This window comes from Falco punctatus (assembly GCF_963210335.1).
Source record: "Falco punctatus genome assembly, chromosome: 3".
Taxonomy (NCBI): Eukaryota; Metazoa; Chordata; class Aves; order Falconiformes; family Falconidae; genus Falco; species Falco punctatus.
Window position 1 is genome coordinate 93384139 of NC_137582.1, and position 16701 is coordinate 93400839.

General features: G+C 39.2%; 1 protein-coding gene and 1 long non-coding RNA gene across 6 annotated transcripts in view; both read right to left on the reverse strand.

The window, feature by feature from the left end:
• LYRM4 (LYR motif containing 4) overlaps window positions 1–16701 on the reverse strand; it is a 91900-nt gene that overhangs the window by 49585 nt on the left and 25614 nt on the right. The gene's annotated exons all lie outside the window — the stretch shown is intronic.
• On the reverse strand, window positions 4–15163 carry LOC308060826. The gene is made up of 2 exons (XR_013926926.1): window positions 10518–15163; window positions 4–7037 (listed from the first exon to the last, which is right to left on the reverse strand). It is a non-coding gene; the product is annotated as an uncharacterized lncRNA (long non-coding RNA).

Below are 16701 nucleotides of genomic sequence, written 5' to 3' on the forward strand. Positions count from 1 at the left end.
ATATCAGGTTAAAACACCAAGTCTTTTTAATCCCATATTCAAATCTACTCAACTCTTACTTTCTGTGCAAGGAAAAGAGATGAAACTTTCTATTATTTACCACAGTGAGGGACAGTCTGCCTAGAAATTAAAAAAATTAATGCTAAAATTTCTGTCTCCATATTCCAAAAAGTCCAGATGTTAACTTCAGTGAGTTTGCCTAACTATTGCATCCATATCCTCCATTGGGCTATCTCATATCCCACGTTGCGTAGTTTGACATGTGGTTGTAATAGCTAGGGTAGAATTGTTATGTGGAATTGAACATTTTTGCAAGAGTGGCAGGGTTTCAAAATGTTGTATCTAGGCTAGTAAGTGTTAAATACCATTTGACGGATCTGAAAGCAGACTGATTCACATGTACTATTACAATTCATACAGCACTTCAGAAGCTTCAGGCTACTAGCAATTCATACACATAAATTGCCAAGAATTGGCAAGAATGCTAGGTTTTACTTTTGCTGCTTTACCAAAACCCTTGAAAGAAACTTATCACTACAAAGCTGAGATCTACAGGAGAACTAAGGGAAAAGTCATCTCAAACACCAGGAATTTTCTCTAAATAACTCATGTCAGATTATTAGTTTAGTTGAAAAAAAGTCACAATAACCAAAGGGCTATCTGATTATTTATCCCATGTTCTACGGTTAATGCACAAGCAAAGCATTATAAATCAAACCTGGATTTTGGAAAACTTCACATCTCTACAACTGAAAGTCAAGTTTGGAAAGCAAATTCCAGATCCTACCATTGTGCGATGTACATTCTGATCTTTTCAAAGCACAGTCTAACTATTAATTATAGTAGGAACTCTCACACACAAATGTTTCATTATTTAATTTACAAAGCAATCTGATCATGTCTCACAATGACTCAGAGCAACGTTAACCTATGTCAGAAACTGCAAGCTCAAACCACAGCAGGCTTCGGAATCAAGCTTTTTGAAGTGTTTCAGGTCAGTAACATCATTTCATCTCAGGACCATTCTGCTTCAAAGCAGCTGCATTGCATCTCTGATATCAGAAATTAGTTCCCTCTGGCAGCAGCAGGAAATACAAATTAAAATCCGTATGTCATAAGTAAAAAGCAATGAGCAGTTATTGATCAGGAGTGACCTCCTTCCACATGCTTGCATGTTGGATGGGAGAAACTCCACACACTGCAGAAGTCATGGTTTTTATCACTGAAGTTCATTAGGTGTGCTGGCATTGCTGTATACATCCCACCAGCACCATATGATGCATGGCTCAGAGTAGACATATCGAGAGTAATTAAAAAGAAAAAAAGAAATTATGAGAAATATTAAAGTGGGTGAAATGTTATGACTGAAGATCATCATCTGTTGTTTTTAATTACTGAAGCAGAATTAGCACAGGTATGCAAGCAATCCTATGCAATGTCAAAACTGCCTGCATGCTGTAGGGTAGCCCTGATGGAATTCTGCTTGCCATGGAGGTTGAAGGTGGGCAGAATACAGCTGCATGCATTTCAGAACTGGCATTGCCTTTGTAAAACATCTTTTGCTGCTCCTCCTTTCCAGTCAATTGCAGGTGGGCGAGAGGACATATTCTACTGTACATATGTTAACTGAGTATGCAAATAATCAGCTGAATATCCATGCCAGTAATTTTCTTCTGTACAGAGACTGGGTTCTTTGTCCGCAATGAATGCCATGGAAAATTGTCAATGTCTGCATGTGGCTGGAGACAGACAAAAAATACCCCATGCATGACACTTCAGAAATACAGGGCCCCAGAGAAAGACAGAGAAGCGTCAAGGGGAAGATAATGGACCAGGAGGGTGAAGATGGGTAAATGTGAAGTCAGTCAGGGTGCGGGAAGCCAGATGGGAATACCAAGCAGAAGCACTCAGCTATAGACAGGTTGGTCCTTTGAAACTGCAAAGGCATGAGCTACCGATTGTGCTGAGGTAGGGGAACATGAATTAATACTTTGTGTACACAACCAAAAAATCCTATCTAGCACCACACCTAAAAGACTGGTCCGTAGTCACCCCAAAATACCGATCATGTGATCCAGTTACAATGTTTTAAACTACCTCTTCATTTGTTAAGAAGGACCAGCCATGATGTACACAGCTCCTGACATGTCACCACTACAAACAGAAACTTGGTATTTTAGACAGCAGGTCTCATTGGAAAAAGGAGTAAACTGCATCTAGAAATTTAGTGTACAGCTAGTGCAACTCACACGGAGTTGATGGTGAAGCTGCACTGGGTCTCTCATAGTCACATAGAATTATACGGACAACCACGATCACAGCACTCTGCATTTGCATTTATTTACTGTACTGAACTACTTCCAGTACAGTAGTAACAGATCTACCAGTAGCACGCTAAGCATAAATTCACATTCATACAAGAAACATCACATTAACAATGCTGTTCTGAAAATCATGCTACAAAAGAAGATGTGGTATCAACCTACAAGTACAGGACCTCGTACATACGCCTCACTGTGATGAGCTGCAATTTGTCATTTTTTCGTGAAACAGGACAGTGGGTATTTAGCATCTCTCCCCATGTGCCCAAGAAAACCCTTTAGCTGTGCATCTACTCTATAACCCTAAAAGCACTAATCCAAAATGAACTAACCATTGCTTGTTTAGAGGCTGAATCCAATGCATAAACGTTGGATGAGAATTAAGGAAGGGAAATAAAGCCCCCAGTAATTCTGCAATTAAGACAGGCTATGCTTTTATTCCCTTTGTTGAAGAGACTCAGGAAAGCATTACTGTAAAAACATGTTAAAATGAGAAGCAAATGGCATTTAAAACAGCTTCACTTCCTACTTGGGGTAGACCTGAGAGCAAGGGGAGCAAATGTGTAGGAAGCAGAGTGCTTGAAGAAAGAAATAAAAGCACAGTAGCTGGCACTTCTCTGCAATAATATTATCAGCCTGCTGAGAGCAATTACAATAGCACAGACAGCACTTGCTTTATTGTGACCTTATTGAATTAAATCTGAGGAAAAAACCTCTGAGATTCAGCAGGGAATTTATTAGAAAATTTTAATGCCAACTTAAATTTGATCCAAAGGCCTCAGTATTAAAGGTCATATCCATTACTATATGGTGAGAAACCTTGGATCTCTCTGTTCTTATGTTCCACCCTTTCTCAGTTTTGTTTTCTTTTGTAAGAGTAGGTCAGACTCTCCTTCTCTCAGCTTTGCAGCACTCTGTATTACAGGTACAAGACTGCTATTTATACTTTAAAAAGCCTTAGCCAGCAAGTCAAATAAAGAACTTCACTCTAAATGAAAAGTTGAAAATGAAAACGAAAGTCAAGCAGCACTGATGAAACCAGTGTGTTATACAGCCAGATTTTACCACCTTACATGGATATACAAAACACATAACCTGATCTTCACTGAATTACCTGCCACTACTTCCAGAGCAAATGTCATCATGACAGAGGAGTTAGGTATGAACTTACTACTGACTTGCACAGAATGGTAAAAGCTGTGTGGTGTTTTTTAAAAAACAAATTCTTAACCCTCGAACACTAAGCTTTGAAAGTGTAAGTACCATCACTGAAGTCCGATCAGCTGAGCTTCAATGGCTCCTGGTTTGTATGCTAGCAAGCACAACAGTGCAGCGATTACTGGGCAATTCTTCAAACCCCATCATTCCCCTACCCAGAACTTTCAGCTTTACAACATAAGATGCATATACCAAGCACCTGTGAAAAATATAAAGCGCACTGTGTAGCTCAAGAATAACTCCCCGAAGGAAGTGTGGCCCACAGATTGGCAGGATAGTTGCATAAAGTTACTCTTCTTTTAGCTGAAGATTTAGGAAAGAAAGAGAAACACATATGGCCTGAGCTTTACCAAAAGACCACAAGCTCTACTTTTACACTGTACTGATTTTTTTCAAATATGAAACTGTATTAGAGGGAAAAAGCTCATGTTACTGAGTGCTTATGTAATATTGCAGCTTGCATTCTAGTGACTTCCAGAGTACCTTGAGCTCTTAAACACTCGTATTAGTCAGCAGAAATTTGTGAGCCCAAGTCCAGATCCTTGCTATCAATCTGCGAAGGTATACTCTGAAGGAAACAGCCATCCTCTCTTTTCAACCTAAAAGGAACATATATTCTGGATATTCTTTACACTCCTTACTTTCTCAGTAGCCTCAGTATTCCCCCAATGTAAGCTGTCTGAGCTAAGAAGGTTAAAAAAGTTTCCTGTAACCAGGCTCACTTAGGTTTCAAAATATATCCTACTTGATGACCTGGTAGCAGCAATTTCAGCCTTCCTCAAAAGTACTGGAAAACCTGGCAACTGAACTAGTTTAACCTACTGTTCCAGCTATGGTGGCATTAAAGTATCTTTTGGGGGACAGTGCATGAAAATAACCTTTTCTGAACTTGATTCAGACAAGATTTTACACATTTCATGCTAACAGCCTGTATTGGGTTTGGGTTTGCATGGCAAGGTTTTGGTAGCAGAGGGTCTACAGGGATGGGTTCTGTGAGAAGGTGCCAGAAGCTTCCCCCATGCCTGACAGAGCCCATGCCAGCCAGCTCCGAGACGGACCCACTGCTGGCCAAGGCTGAGCCCATCAGTGACAGTGGCAGCGGCTCTGGGGTGACGTATTTAAGAAGGGGAGAAAGAAAACTGCCACCGCAGCCGGAGAGAGGAGTGAGACTGTGAGAGCGACCGCCCTGCAGCCCCCCAGGCCAGGGCAGGAGGAGGCAGGGGGGCTCCAGGCGCTGGAGCAGAGGTTCCCCGGCAGCCCGCGGTGAAGCCCCCGGCCGGGCAGGCTGTGCCCCCAGCCCGGGGAGCCCCCGGGGGAGCAGATCCCCCCCCGCAGCCCGTGGGGACCCCACGCCGGGGCAGGGGCTGGGGCTGAGGAGCCCCCCGAGGGGCAGGAGCAACAGGGACAGCTGTGATGGACTGACCGCAGCCCCCATGCCCCGTCCCCTGCGCCGCTGGCGGGGAGGGGGGACAGAAATCGGGGGTAAAGTTAAGCCTGGGGAGAAGGGAGCGGTGGGGGAAGGTGTTTTTAAGTATTTATTTTTATTTCTCATTACTCTACTCTGATGTGATTGGTAATAAACTAAACTAATTTCCCCGAGCCGAGTCTGCTCTGCCCGTGACAGTAACTGCAGAGGGATCTCCCTGTCCTTATCCCGACCCACGAGCCTTTGGTTACATTTTCTCTCCCCCGTGCAGCTGGGGAGGGCAGTGACAGAGCGGCTCCGGTGGGCACCTGGCATCCAGCCAGCGTCACCCCACCACACAGCCAAACTAAATTTATTTTCATGTACCTCAGGTATCTTAGCAGGTTTGAAACCAAAAGGGCAAATACAATTTGAATGCCACTGAAAGGTCACCACTTCTTAAAGACTCGCGCTCATACATTCATATGCTGACCCAAGCTCAGCCTCCTAGACATGGATGCAGACAACCAGTAGCTCAGAACCTGTGCAGCAGCACCTGGGCTGATAATCTGTATCAGCAACACCCCGGGATGCCAGCTTTTGAAACAGAATATAACTTGTTCACACAAGCACCCTACTGCAAAGCCCTCTACACGCAACATGAACGTACTTCATCTGCCATGCTAAATAAAGCGTCGATGGTTTTGTCTTCGGAATTGCTTTACCCTTCACAAAGAGATTGATTACACATCCTTGCTTTAATGCAATTTGATTTGGTAACCACTGTAATTTTGTTTGTTAGATAGCTGTGTCTTATCAGTCTTCTCTCATTCAAAAAAGGGAGAGGCTTAATTTATTACTTTTCACATTTACAAGAAGTCAACAAAATGGCTGCTAGACTAAAACGGAAACATCTAATACTTTGTCTTTTCATATAAAACTAGCCTTGATGTTAGAGAACAGACATTTGTACACTGACAACAAAATCTCTGGGCCTGATATATATATTTTTAGGACCCAGGCAACACATGATTTCTTCAGTTAGTAAGAGGAGGACAGGAATTACAGAAATTTCAGTCATGACACTGGGTAGGACAGTGTCAGGCTTCATATTACTGTTTAACTCACCTGTTTGCCAGCTGCCTCTCATACAAGATCAAAGAAGTGAAGGAAAAACTATCAATTTATTAACAATAGTTTTCAACTAACAGTATCTTACTTGAAATACATAGAAATACAGTATTTTAGAGTACTAAGCCAGAGTACGATGTGAGGATGGATCCAGGACGGAGAAGAAAGGCAAGAGTAATGGGATGCAGACACATCTAATCTTGAATAGTTCAAATGACAGGGAATTTTGCTACCTGCATCAAGATTTGGAAGTTTAAATCAGTCTTTTTGTTTCCTAGGACTGAGATCCTGGTGACATTTTTACTCACCTCTTGATAAAGGGGGTTTGTTACCATCAGGTATACAAATATTCTTTTCCTACCGTTTCAACTGATTAGAGGTTAGTCATATTTATTCTCCAGATCTTCCAACTTCTCACCTGTTATTCTTTCCTAAAATAAGCATTTCTAAACTCATTTTCAAATTAAGCAAATGGTGTAACTCTAACTCCATGTAAAATGTATTTAATTCTACAACATTTCAGGTAACTAGTCAACAGTTCCTTCTGCAAGTAGCATTGTAAAATTAGGCCCTACACAGTATGATATTAAAATAATTAATTTAATATCATATTTAACAACGTTACTGACTTTTTTCTGAATTTTTGTATGTATATGTATGTTTACTTGAAAAACCGCAGTTCACCTTTAGGATCTGAATCAAAAAGGCAAGTAAAATTGCAAAAACCACAGAGCGCTGCTTCCCTACTTCTTTCTTTTCCTATCCGGGTTTTCACACTGGCTCTCACTTAACTGGAAAATAACAGCATTAAGTCTTTCTTCACTGCTCATTAGGCAGGGGTTTTGATTTTTATATTGTCTTCAGTGTGGCCCATAAAACATGGTAAGACTGTCAAACAATGTGGTCAGCATCCTGCCAGCCTTCTAAGCAGATATTCTTCTCCAGTCTACTGCTACTTGGATCTAAAGGGGAGAAAAGCAGAGAGTGAGGCAGATGATAAAGGGATACCTACAGAGACAGCCAGTGCTGTAAGACTTGGAACATCATGCTTTAATTCCTGCTGTAAGCATATTTTGGGGATCTGGGCAAACAATTTAGTTTCCTATGTGCCAAAGTCTTTAAATATATGCTTGAATTTAAACAGAAGTAGCCTCCTTCATTTCCATCTCTGTATCTTAAGGACGGGCATGTTGTGAAATGCATAGTTAAAATCAGGGTGCCTTCATTTCCCAGACCTCACTACTACCTCTGTGAAGGAGCAGTGGTACTAGTAATACTCTCTGCCCTCTGCCTTGCTTGTAAAGCTGAGGGGAAAGAGGCCCAGCCATGACAAGTCCCTTGGGATGGCACAACCAGTGTACATATACTGTCATACTCACAAAATTATTAGTGATAAAACCAGCACTTTGAAAAGACTTACGTCCTTTTTTAACCCATAAACCATACCATACATATGGTAAAGGTATTTTACTGTCAATGGGTTAGTTCTTCAGTATTCTACAGCACAACTTTGCATACCAATTTTTTCTCCTCTTCCTCCATGAGCATATGCACAAATCATTTAAAAGCAATTTACAACCCGTCAAACTACTTAAGGAGACTCTTAAAAGTCTAATGTATGAAGTTAACCATTGGCATGATTTATTATTGAAGTTCCACTGTTATAACTTGACAATTAAGAAATATTGATAAATGTAAACACATTATTGATGTCAATTAAAAAACACAAGATTGATTAACCTCCCAGAGGTATACTGGCACAAGCAGTTAAGAAAGTAATCACCCCCCATAAGTATTCACTACTGACAAATGTGCATAGAAATTAGACTTCTGTGAGACAAAAAGTACTCTCAATAAAAATTAAGATCACTTGAACACATAACGAAAGCATTGAGTCAACAACAAAACCAACAGAATTACAAACAATATCTGTATTAATGTGAAAGGCTAGGTGATTAGGTCACATAACACTCTCATTAACCATATACTCAGATCAAAACAGGGTAAAAATTACCAAAGCAACTGCTCAGCAAGTGAGCCATGCTCACAGGAGAAAGACTATGAACATATTATTTAGCCACTACACTGCAATATTCAGAACTGCCCTGGCGAGGGACAAGACCTTGTTTACAGGATAAACAGCTGATCTTTATTTCAAAGTATGTATTTAGGTACAGTCTACAGGTGATCAAATTATAAAGGTGAACTCAAAACTCTGCTTGGTAATGGCTCACTTCCTACAAAGCACACAGCCTAGGAAGGACATTCAGGCAGCCTATACCTCGAAGGGGGAAAGCATACATCTGACATACCCCAGAGAGAACAACAACAGGAATCGGTCAATTTGTGATTTAAATGTGACTGGAAGAGTTTGGGCTCCTTTTTTCCTTCTTCTTTTTACTTGCTTTCAGAATTAATGTACTGGCATAATGCCTGTCACCAAGATGAAGGGCACTGCAGCTATAGCTTTTAATGGCCAAAAAAAACCAGGCTCACCTCAGAAAGCACAGAGCTAAAGACAGCAGCAATGCACCAGTACCAAGGAGACTGCGTAAACACTAATTAAACTTCTCACTACATTCTTGTCTAGAAAACAGTTTTCCCTGCTTAAACTTCCAAGGGCTGGATCAGACATGCTGATATTGGAGTCTAGCAACTTTCTTTCCTAAAGCCTGGCCTTTCATCACAACTTCATGGATCAAACATTTCCCTCAAATACAAGCAGCTTACTAGAGACACTAGAGAGAATCAAAATTACTGCAAAAGATATAATTGAAACATAACATGTTGATGATAAAAGCTTCTTTGTTAGAAAGAGCTTTAAGTGAAGGCCATATATGTTTATGCTTATTGTCAAAGTAAAACTAGATCACTGTGAGTTTACTTGGCTGAAAATTCAGTCAAACAGTATTAGTGACAGTGACATGTCTGGTGCTATGCTAAACCACAGGGGTATTCAATGGACCCGCAGAGTGGACCCCCAGAAGACTACAATATATGCAGACACACCAGACAGAGAACCTTGAAGAAGGCTTCTTTTTTTCTCTCTCTCTTTTTTTTTTTTCAGTAACTTTTTCCCCAGATTTTTATTAAATGACAGTTAACATTTGGTGGGGCTTATAAACATTTAATTTTGACAAGCGATTTTAAAATAAGAAAACAACTGGCACCTCTGCAACCAGAATAATGGAAGTTTTAGTGACTGAACCAACAGAAGAAGAATGATGATAGTAAGACAGGGAAATAAAAAGCACTCGTGAAGCCAGATTCTTGGAGCAAACAGGACAAACAGAGCTCTTTGCAGGCTGGCCTTATGCTGAGAATGAAGACGAGAATAAATTCTTTAGACTTGACAAACTATCTGTGGCAGAAACAAAAAAAGGAATCTAATTTAGAGTAGCAGGGGAAGATTTTACATACTGTGTTTTCACTGTGCTGAGAGGAGAAGCATGGCCACCTGAAAGGACAGAAAAGAATGCAAGCAGCTTGAAGAGGAGCTAAAACGCTCCCTCTTCGCTTCCTTAGCTGTAAAGGAGAAAACTCACTAATACGCAGAGAGACTGATGACTGAGCATGGGGGAAGAAAATGTCATTAAAAAACCCAACACTGTGCCACAGCTACAGCACTAGGTGACTTAGTGAGGGCATCAACACCAACACTGTCATCCTGAATTACAGACTGCAGTTCAAGGGCAGCAGAACACAGTCCTGGGGATCTGAGGCACCAGACAAAGTGCCGAAGCTCCTCCTGGAAGGAAGTGTGCCTGCTCAGCTGCAGTGCCATGGAACCTGACACTGTGTCCTTTCAAAAAGCAGTACAAAACCAACGAAGCAAATGAAGGCAAAATAAAACAAAACCAGATTAAAAAAACACCATCAAACTGCAGGAGATCAAAACAGAAGTCACTGTTGTAATTTGTCTCTCTTACTTTTTTCAAAAGTCCTCAAAACAGCAATCCTTTTCATTTCTTCAAGGTCTAGCTGTACTTAAAACTGGTTTACTCCATGATATCACCACTGAAAAGGGATGCTCAGGAAAAATCTATGTTCTGATGTGAACATAAGTCACAATATATATGCAAGCCTTTATAAGGTTATATATTTCATAAATAACACACAAAACTGCCATACTTCTCTTTTTCCTATTGCATAAAAAAAAGATCCTCTACAAATGTTCTGCTCTGCAGCAGACATCACACAGCAAGAAAGACAAAGTTGCTCAAAGGTTAATATACTTTAATCGTAGAAACTCAGTCTTCAAACCCTCCCCCAACTGGCACCTGTACAAACCAGATCAGGCATCAACTCAACACAGTGAGATTAGAAACATGGCAGAAGTCCTTTAAGCCATGATCAAAAGTACCAGCACTTATTTGTACCTTCCCGCTCTTGGCAACATTTTATATTTATACTAGGACACACACACACCTGCTGTTACTCACCTCAGCTGGAAGAGGATCCCTTTGAAGTTTTGTTGCAACAGCCACCCTTAAGAACCATATTCATTCACACATCCATCACCACACTGGGCAATTGGCCCTTGAGACACCAAACACAGGAAAGGAGAAAGCATGAAGAGGGGGGTGCAGATGAACATATCTCCCTGAAAACGTGAGCTTCCCTTGTTTCTGGAGCTTTCTTCAGCACAGACCAGTTCAGTCAGTGCTGCTAACTGTTTTAAGAAGTTACTGAGCAGCCAGGCTGATGAAACTTACTCTTTTCCATGTGGAAGTTTACACCCAGCATTTACTTCATGAGATACAGCATCCTGCCATGCCAAATTGCTCAGTATAGCGTAAGTCCTTTCCCTGTCCTTCAGACAGCCCTCCTCTGTGCACAGCATCAGATGCTCAGAGCTCTGGATGCGTTATATAACTACTTACTATTTATGATAAGGCCCCAACCTCACCAGATTAGCCACTAAATACATGTAACAAAAATAATTACACCTCTTTATGACAGATAATTATAGTATTTTAAAAGCAGCTGCCAACACTCATCAGCTTTTTTTTTTTTTTTAGGAAAGGTTACTGCATACATCAAATGTTTTACACTAAGGCTCTTAGATCAGAGAGACAAAGCCTCATTCCACATCTGAATTGCCTTTGCTTGTAGCCTAAAGGTTACTTTCAATGCAGGGTCTACTTTGGTATTTAATACTGCAGGCAAAACCTGCCACTTGTAATTTAATCAGCAGGGCAAACAGCAGCAAATCCCGTCTGAAAATACAATCTTGCTCTCCATCAGGAGAGTTAAATGAAAGTCTAAGGAGTAACACCGCTCTGGAGACTCACACAGGGGTAACCTGGAGAGACATGCCAGCTGAAGACCGGTAAAATGTCCATTATACTTACTGTGGACTCAGATGCTAGAAATGAAGCTGACATGACAGCTCTGGGCTTTTGGCATCTGTTACAATACATGCCAAGATGAAAAAGCTACTTGAAAAGGCTGGCCGAAGTGGACCTCACTGCTAACATGCCCTGCAACGGGACAAGTTCCAATTCACCTGGTATCTGTTCAAATTTACCAAACCTTTTTCAAAGTCACTCCTATTACATTTTTTTTTTCTTTTTTCTGACTACCAGTATTGGAACAGGCTAGCAATAAGAGAAATGCAAGAGGCTCATGCCAATCATTTGCTAAATCCCAGATACCATTGCAGCTATTTAGAAGCATATAGATGCTTGATTGCCTTGAGAAATTGATATGATGCAGTGACTTTTTAAAACTGTTTCAACAGGATATTTGCCCATTGCTTGATTATGCCATATACTTCCTGCTCTTTCTGTGAACGAGGCATCTGAAAACTCTTTCCTGTGCCTTTACTTGCTTTAACAAACTAAATAGCTCTAGAGGTAAGAGTAGTTCTCTCTGAGTATAACATTGGCTTAATCCGGTAGGAACAGTAGGTGCAGCTGTAATGAACAGAAATATATGACACTAGTGAAAAAGCAGCAAACCTGCAAGGACAATCCTGTTACGTAAGAGCTGTAAGTCTATAAACTTTTGCAGAAAAAATACATTTTTGTAGAAAAATGCCATTGTGAAGCTGGAAAAAAATTAAATATAATTTAAGAAGCTTTTCAAGAGAAGCAGTAAATTAATCTGTGATTTTAAAATTTCCTTGCAGTGACAAACTTGGTAAGAGGAAACCATATTAGAGCTCCAGCATAACTGGCTGCCAGCAGGACAACGTGACTTGCCAATATCATATACATTCCTGAACAGCAGTGTGCATGCTTGAAGAGCTTTTCCAGCTATTCTTTCCTCTTGGCTTCAAAAGTGTTGCTAACATAATCAAATACATTACATAGTATTTTGCAACTTTCTTATGTATTCATAGAAATTAAGACAGAATATGACCTGTAACCCAAGACTAAAACTACTAGTAAGAATTTTCATAATGAACCTTCTCCTGCTAAGGGCATCCAGCCCCCCAGTGCTTTGCAGCATAAACACAGGGAACTTCAGACACACAGAATGTTTCTTGAAGGTTGACAAGTTCCTTGAGACAGTCAATTCCAATGTCATTCACAACTGTGTAAACTGGTACAAGTCCCCTGAATGCTCAACAATATGCTTTCAGTCCAGAAATACATACACTTTGGCATTCACCAAGTTACCTGCTCTTGCTGCAAATCAATCTTACTTTTACTAGTACTAGATTACCAGAAGTGAACTATGAAAAACAATGGGAGTATTTGCTGTTAAAGCCACAAACAATGACCAATAAAATCCAGAGCAGGCGCAGTAACCTAAAGGTACTTCTGTCAGTTTTTAGAGCAACTATAATTGAAATTGCTTGTCTTGCTAGTGTGTTTTAATGTTTATACTATTTCGATTAACAGAAATATGCTTCTTTATGCTGTGGCTATATTATTACCAGTTCATGTTATGATGAGTGCTGTATTAGTACATTCATTCAGTATAATCTCCACGTCTATTCAACTGTTACCTGAATCTGATATTGCTAAGAGGAGATACTGTTAATGAACCCTCAAGAAGGCACAGTACTTGGATACACACAGCTGCCCTGACAACTGGGCTTGCTAAAACCCAAAAAAAATCAGAACTGTTCAACTGTTCTTATTTTATACAAATTTCAAAACAAGACCATACTAATTATTTTTACTAGAAATGGCAAATACGGAGAAACACAAGAATATGAAACTGAAATTTCACATTAAGCATGATACAGATTTTTATCAAGGCGTGGTCACAAAGCATTTCATTAAAAGAAACAGAACTAACATTACTATAATCAATCATTATTGCAAGGATCAGAATGTACTTACAACATGCTGCAAACATGAAAATTGCTGCAAATAGTATTTATCATTATCAGTGGAACCTTTTTAATAGAGTTTTCATACTTCAAAAATCACATTCCTTCATTCTTCTATCTGAAGGGAGCAGTAATATATATGGAGACTGAGGAAGAATAACTCAAACTCCAATGAAAAAGAAAAGTTCATCTCTTCCCTGAGAAAATGCTGATGACTATCCAGCTGTAAAGGAAGCAGATCCACACACAGCACACATGGTGCATCTTTTGTCTCGTTGCTAAAAGTTTCTGGAAACCATGATTCTCATCAGTTTGGATTATTTAAAGGGACAAATAAAGGCTTCAAAATATCAAAACTGTTTTACCGAAGCATACTGTAGTTGTGTGATGTCAAATTACTACTGATAACAAAGCCTTCAGAGCTGCCAGTAAACCCAAAGTAATCCTTAGTGCGACAAAAAGATGACTGGTAGTTTCCAGCCACAATCTAAAGCTGAGCAGAAAGTACTGTGGAGGAATACATAAGAATGAGATGTCCTATAAATTAAAACATGGATTTCAGTAGAGCACACAGGTCTTAATATAGCTTTTGAATTTCACTTTTATATTTTCAGTTCAATACTTGAGAGACAGCATGACACAAAGAAAACTAGCGAATACTTCAAAACACTAAGTATTCTCCTAATTTCAGAGTGGCTTCTATAAATCTTGAATCTCAGCAACAGCAGTAACATTTCAGGGCAAATTCTCTTACCACTAACATATTCCAATAGCAATGGAAACTCACAAATGAAGTCATATTAGCATAGCTGGGGAACAGCTGTTACAATAATCCTCAAAGGACCTCAAGACAGCCTCAAAACTTTTTAAGACTTTCTATTTCAAACTTACTTGTGACAATGCATTTCTCACAATGTCCTTTACAGGGAAGACACCACAAATTGTACTGTTTACATAGTAAACACACAAAAAATATCTTCAAAGCGTTGAGAAAGGAATCAGTTGTTCCTTCCTTTAGCCAGACTATTTTTAAATCGAAACCAATAACAAGCAGAGGACAACTAAGGCAGAGATTAATGTTCCTCCATGCTTTTCAGCTTTATAAAGCTACTTTTATAACATTCAAGCAAATTGTACAGTGACTGACATGAACAAAATGACAGTAATCTGTCACTATTTCACATTTCCCACTAGGCTGATTCAAATAGTTATTTATGAACCTTACACTTCAATGGTCACTTTGATGACTAAACCATAAATTAGAATGTAAAGTGAATATAAATTTGATTTCAGAGTAACAACAAATTGTCAGCAAAGTGGGATATTATTTAATTTCTATCGACACACTATGTAAAAGTCAGCAATACCAAGATGTGCTACATCATAATAAACCCCAAACTTGGCAAAAAAAAAAAAGAAGCATGCTAGATCTTACATTTGCTTCAGTGCTTCTGCATTTAAAAATAAAAGCACTTTATATTTAAAACTAACCAAGCATAATATGAAGTCTTAATAATGTCAGATGACTTCATTACTTAAATGTTCAATTAAACAGGGAGCAAGAATGAATGTTTTTCCACAGAGCAAGATTAAATTTGACAGCAAGTAAATATGAATATAAATTTAGATGCTAAGGTTTTTAATAGCTCTATTGAAAACCTCACTTTTAAGACAGTGTTGCTATTTTTCCAATATTTATTTCTTCCTCTGCAGCTGAAAGACAGATGACAATGAAACATGATAGAAATTCTGCAAAGAACAGTTCTCAAATTTTTTAGAAACACTTTTTTTTTTTTGGGGGGGGGGAACGACTCAGAAAAAAACAATCCTTGTTACCCAAACATGAAGTCTTGCAGGGACTCATGTGTCAACACATTCTCTTGATAAACTAATTTTCTTTTACCAGCTTATTTTCTGTTAAAAAGTTCCATTGCCTATTATGTTACTATGTGTGTTACTGTCTGTTGCTCCCACAAACATGTAAGATAAACACATACTTCCTTCCAAAACTGAATACAGCATGATTATACTTTGTCTGGAAAATTTCTAGGAGGTGTGACATAGAATAGACACTTCAACGTAAGTTTCACTGTTTTAGCAGTGTTAAAAAGGGGAGGTTGTGTCAGACTTCAATATTCCTTACTTTTAAAGTATATTTTCCCTACATTCTTACATGGAATTATACCAAAATATGATTCAAATTAAAACTACTTTAGCTTTAGCAGAATGGTTTCACATGTGGGAGAATCCTTTAAATAACTAAGATTTGAAACAACAAACAAGCAAAACTCTGCAAATTTAGCAATAACCAAGGTCATTCTGCTTTATTTTGGTATGTCGCAGTGACAAACACACCCTCCAAGTAACAAATGCATAACAGAAAGATAGGTATTTAATGTAGTTTGCTTCACAACAGTTTGATTATAATGTATAAGATATACTAGTTTTCTATGTTTACAAAACTAAAACATATGTGGAGAGTTTCATATTCTGAAAATTCAAGTGATGCTATTCCAGGGAACTGGAACCCTACACGCCCTTTTTGCCTTTGAACATCTTCCCGGCTGAAAAATTCACACTTACATATAAAATATTTTAAAGCGAGATTTATGTATTACGTGGTAGAGCAAAATGTGGCTCGCAATGATGTCTCTCAATCTTCAGTCAAGAAAGATTTCTTACAAAATTTCTTTGCCATTACTACAAAGTAGCAAAAGGGGTGGCGTGGGGGTGGCGGGAAGTAGCAGATTAAAATGATTCTGCTGGTGAAATGAAAAAAAGCAGAATCCAAGCTAAGAGAAAATAACAAATCCTGTCTAACCTTTTATCGCTGTCCTTTTCTTGAATGAAGAATTAAATGCACAACATTTTTAGCAGTGCAAAATACAGACTGGTATATCAAACAATTACCTATTGCTCATGTGCAGGCTTATTAGAGATAGCTGTGTATGTACAGGCACATGTACATGTATGTTTATGTATGATCAAAGTGTTCACTAGCAACCTCCTAACACAAAGTATCCTTAAACTCCTTTACAAAGGACAGTAAGTGGGTATACCAGACAGAGATTAACCAAGCCTGCCTGCTTTTCCTACTTTTTCCAAGGCAGCTGAAAGACCTATCTGATGCTGAGGGACAACCTTTACGCTAAACAAAAATTTCTTAAAAGGTGCAAGACAAGACCCACAAGAGTCCAACCCTGTCAGGAGTCTGTTTTAGAGAAATGGTAGATTTTTTCAGGGTCTACAGTAATAAGGTAATCTGGGTGTTCACAGGACTCAGACAGGAGACAGGAGTTTTATTTTAAAGTCTAACCCAGACTTATTACGGCTTAGAT